Below are 5552 nucleotides of genomic sequence, written 5' to 3'. Positions count from 1 at the left end.
CTCGAAGGCAGGCCTTCGAGGAAGCAAGCGCCAAAGATGTCGACCTCACTGTTGAGATTGAGAAAGCCAGAACCTTGGAGGAAAGGTCAGCGCCTTCAACTACTTCAGATGAGGACTCTGGAAGTGATTTAAATGGTAGCGAGGGTGAGGAATAGTCTCACGTCATCCTTTCTGCTCCTTCTTTTCTTCCCTTTGTGTATGGGCTCCTCATGGGAGTTTTGTAAATGAACATTCTGTAAATGAATTTTTTGAGAATGCAAAGAGATCCTTTTGTCCTAAGTCTTCAAATTTATTTTTCAGCACTTACGTAAAGCTAGCCTGTTGAATCTTGATGTAGGCTCTCTTAGAGCCTATACTCGGAGTAACCGAGATCCTCGAGGTAGGGCACCATCTCGAGGCTAGATTGCTAGTTCTTTCGGGGCTCATTTTGTAGTGGCAAATATCCTCGAGATCGGGTAACATCTCGAGGCTAGATCGATACGGGAATCTTGACCCCTAGAACGTTGTATGACGGTGTTATTCGTATGGCACGATTGTGAAGTGACCGGGGTGGTCCCACCGGTACACTTCCCCAGAAGTGATACTGACATGGTCAGAATTAATTGGCCTTCAGAATAGGCGAGTAGTCGCCGCTTGCCCTATATATGTATTTGCTTTCTTATTATCTGAGGATTCCGCTACTTTAGAGTAACTGTCCCTTTTATAGTGCCCTTCTTCCTTCCGCCAGTTCTTTTATCATTTCAACTCAAAGCTTTAGCCCAAGTCTTCATCTTCCTTTTCTATTTTACCATAGCCATGGCTGCTACGTCCAAATCTGTTCACCAAGGAGGAGAGTTCCGCCTCTACCTCGCGTTCGGTCGGTGGTACACCGCCGATGTCCGGTGAGCTAACTTCGAGGTGCATGAGGGACTTTACGTTAGAGAGACCTCCCAATGTTCAGGGCCATTGGGAGCACGCATCGAGGTTCGTCTCATCAATAGGGGAGGAACACCTCGAGGTAATTAGGAAAGACTACGGATTGGGGAGAAAAGGCGGTGTTGCAGGTACCTTCCCCGGAAGAGAGCATCATGGCCTACGTCGAGGGGTTTTTGAATGTATACACGTACCCTTTTACACCGGGCCCTCTCGATAGGGTCGTGCTTGAGTTTTGTAGAAGATATCAGGTCACCCTTGCACAGGTTCACCCGTCGTTTTAGAGGATAGTATTGATGATAAGGTATTTTGCGGATAAAGCCAGACTCGAGTTCACCCTCGGCCATTTTATCAGATTGTATCGACCCTTGCATTATCGAGGCTTGATTACTCTACGTCGTCGATCCACCCAGCCCTTTGTTGCTAGTAATGAAGAAGACGGGGATGGAGGGTGGATGAGTCGATTTGTCCGAGTGCGGACTGTCGATATTATCCCCGCAGAGTTCCTGCCATTTCCTGAGAAATGGAATTTCACACGTAAGTGGTACACTTGTGTTTTTATCATTTTGTCCATGGTGGAGGCAGACTCCGTAAATATGTTTTCCTTCTCTTTTCTTCAGCAATCCCGTGGCTGCCACACGAGGTTCCCCACCTGGCGGATTGGACTCGGAAACTGGCAGCTTGCTCGACTTACGATGAGCGTAAGTGGCGAGATCTGTCCAAGGGTAGATGGGAGGCAAAACATCACGGTACGTGCTGTGTGGTTTTTCTTCTTTGAAAGGTACTTTCTTTTGTGTGTACTAACTCCATCACCGCAAATATTGGAGAATTTTCTGAGATGAGACCGTGCCCCCTCGCAGAGGAGGAAAGATCGCTGGCTTTGGAGCCAAGGAATGATAACAAGCGGAAGGAATCCTCGAAGAACGAGGGTGCTCATAGCGGGGCAAGCCCTGCTCGGAGGCTTAAAGGAGATGTATCGGCTGAGCTCGCAGCACCTGAGGTTTCTAGCCACGGGAGAATGGCTCCTCCTTTGCCGCCCTCTTCTTTTTCCGTCGAAGGTACTTCGAGGGATACAGGTGCGTTTCCGTCGTCTTCATCTCCTATCGAAGGTACTTCGAAGGATATTCAAGGCCAGGGGCCGCCTAAATCAAGCGGGGTCTCGAGCGACCATGTCCCCACCGAGATAGGTTCAACTGGGGCCGGTGAGACCAGGCCAGTAGATGCACGCTCAACCTTTGAGGAGGCTCAGTGGCTTTGTTCTGTGGTTAGATTTGGTTGACTTTGTTGGTTTTTTAGTTTTGCGCTTTCATTTTCTCATTGAGCTTCTTTTTCATAGGCCTTTGACAAACTCAAGTCTAAGCTGCTCCACCGTGAAGCCAGGTTGCGAAAAGCCTTAGACGAGGAGAAATCCCTCAGGCTTCTTTGTGATAAAAGGGCAAAGGAGTTGGTATACCTGCGGTACAAGGCGAGTCGAAGCCAGAACTACGAAAGCTACCTCGAAAGACAGGTAACCTTTGTTTCGAGGAGAAGCATGTTTCCTCTTCTACCCTCGGAGATTAATATTTTGATACTTATGTTGCAGAGAAAAATGGAGGACCTGGAACGCCTTTGGGGTGAAGTTGGTCAGGCCAAGTATGAGTGTAATGAGCTAAAGGATCAGGCAGATGCCCAAGTTGCGGCTAAGAGAAATGCTTTGGCCAAGGCTTCTGCCCTCGAGGTGTAACTCCGGAATGCTCGTGAAAATAGCTTGATCCAAACGAGCATGATTGCAAGGCTCGAGTCTGACCTTTTGAAGATGAAGGCCGAGGTCGTGGACGCTCGGGCTGAAGCTGAAGAGATTCGAGCCAAGGCTGATAAGAAAGTGGTAATCAATTTAAAAGACGCTGATGATGCTCGAGCTGAGCTGAGGGGAGCTTCCGATAGAGAGAGCAGAATCAATGAATATGCCCGGTGCAAATCTCAGAGGGAAACCCTCAAGGAGATCCACGCTAGAGGCTTCGATCTTTCGGAAGAGATAGAGCAGGCCAAGGCGGATGAATACGATGCCAAGTTCCTCTTGTCCGATGCTGAAAATAACGAGAAACAGGCCGATAGGGTCGCAGTCCCTGAGGGGAACGTAGACTAGGCCTTTCCTTTTTGATTCTGCGTATGATGCCCTTAGAGAACATTATAAATGAAGCTTTGTATTTTTTCACATATACATAAAAAGAGAAGCCTTTCGGTTTTCTCCTTTCATGAATTTCTCTTTGCTTGAGTATGTCTTTATTTGTCTTGAATTTTGGCATTTGTCGATGATTAGCCAGGTGAACTGGACTTCGAGGAAAAACCCTTAGGTTTACAAATTGACCCTGGGGCGAGTTATGCTGGCCCGTAGGCTTTTGAGCTTTTGGTCGGTACGACCTTTTAGTCTAAGCTGGCGACAGCGGCTCCGCGTAGGGTCGGTACGACTTTTTAATTTGGGCTGGCGACAGTGGCTCTTACATGTGCGGTCGGTACGACCTTTTAATTTAGGCTGGCGGTAGTGGCTCTTACGCGTGGGGTCGGCATGACCTTTTAATTTAGGCTGGCGACAGTGGCTCTTACGCGTAGGGTCAGTACGACCTCTAATATTGGCTTTATTTTTCCCTCGTTAAAGACTTTTTTGAAGTTTTTATGTTCGCCCGACTCTTCGACGGTTCGGTAAGAACCTCGATTATGAGCCGCTATGTGGCGATAAATGAGCACCTCGGGAGGATTCGCTCGGTGGCTGAATTGTTTTGAAGCCTGTGTTTGGAGCTGACATTATCGAAGCTCTTTTGCTTATGCCGAGGGTAGCCTGATTAACCGGTTCTTTTTGAAGTATTTTCGAAGTAATTTAAATTCCTATGGATTTTATGGCGACGTTCGGGCGTCCCCGGGTCGCGTTAGTTTGGCTAGTACAGCCTTGTGACCGTAGTCATTGTATTTGGTCGTAGCCTTTTAGTCCCCGAGTGAAGTAGCTTCGGCATCTATATCGAGGGTATGCCTTATTAGGGGTCTTACAAGTTCGAATATATAGCCTTAACTTTAAGATCGGGATTATGCCCTTTGTAAGGTCTTATATATTTGAACATGCCTTACTTGAGGTCTTACAGATAGGTTACTTGGCACAAGTATGATTCATGCCTGGCTCGAGGTCTTACAGATTTGGTATTGCCTTATGGAGGTCTTACGCTGTTGATAACGCCTCGTGGAGGTCTTACATTTTCTAACATTGCCACGTGGAGGGCTTTCGGGCTCCAGGTCGCCCGCGTGAGGTCTTATGGCCTCGGGTTCTTGATACCTCGATGGGGTGACCGTCGGCGACAGTCCCTGAGACGTCGAGGGTTATTGGCTCTGGAGACGTTCTTTGTATATTTTGATATTGCCTCATCGAGGGCTTACAAGCTCGAAGTTCCTAGCCCGAAGGTCTTACGGCTTTGAGTTTTTGATGTCAGTCCCCGAGCGTTCGGGAAATTTCTGGCTCTGGAGCCATTTCTTGTAAAAATAGTGAACTTCTTTGAAGCGTAAGGCGTTTTGATGGTAGAAGGTGTTTCATTGATTACATGGTACAAGTACACATGTTTTTGACTTCGAGGGTTCAATTATTCTATGCGGACAAGGTTCATTCGATCGTTTGTCCCGATACATGATTTTCCTATTGAGACCCTTTTTGGCTCATCTTGACTTCTTCAAGAAGGTGATCTCCTGGGGGGGTGCCCCCCAGAATTCGAGGTTGTCGAAGAGAAGCCTTGAATACTCGTTGAGTTTTCCTTAGGTAGCATATAGATGTTGCCTCGTTAAAAACCTTGCCGGTAAAACCCTTCTTGGGATAAAATCCGATCGAAGGAAAAGAGTGCAACGCATGCTTTAAAACCTAAGGTCTTAAAGCTGGAAAGTGCTTCGATCGTTCTAACCGGACTCTTGCACACAGGTTAGTGTAAGATGCAAATAAAAAAGGGAGACGGTTATACCTTAGTGGAGGTGGCGCTTCAAGCCTCGATATGCTCCAACCGCTTGCTCCGAGGATGCGGTACGGTCCTTTGCTCGTTTATTCGGATGTAACCGAGAAGGTAGCTTGTGATTTTAATTTCACTGTTTGCTCATCCCTTGTATCACGCCCCAAAATCCGAGGAGCGCGACCGGCGCTCAACCGAGTAAACCCGACCGAGCAAGCCTGTCAGGTTTCATTCTACCCAAACTAATTCATGAATAAATAGGAGATGGACTCCATTAATTAAATTCTATAAACATATCATTAACGATTTCCATTTCATTCTCATTAGCAACTGTATTCACCATTTTAAAGGTATTACAAGTTTTATACATCATTGCCAAACATCATTATTTCTATTTTAAATTCCAATACCCGACACTACCCACAACCTGTCTACAAAGCCTCTAAATACAACTGAAGAATAATATGGAAATGCCGGCAACAAGGCTCCGGCTATACCTTACACAAATACCAAAATAAGACTCCCGAAAGAAAAGCGGCATGAGCCATGCAGGGCTTCGAGAGGAAAGGGGCTCACCAATACAGCTGACGGGAAGTGGAGGAGGTGCTACTGTCGGTGGACTGGAGTACCTGCTATAGAACCACCTACAATCATAATAAGAATGTAGCGCCCCCGGCAAAAGGG

Source organism: Nicotiana attenuata, chromosome 3 (genome assembly GCF_001879085.1).
Source record: "Nicotiana attenuata strain UT chromosome 3, NIATTr2, whole genome shotgun sequence".
Taxonomy (NCBI): domain Eukaryota; kingdom Viridiplantae; phylum Streptophyta; class Magnoliopsida; order Solanales; family Solanaceae; genus Nicotiana; species Nicotiana attenuata.
Note: the sequence above shows the minus strand (reverse complement) of the source record.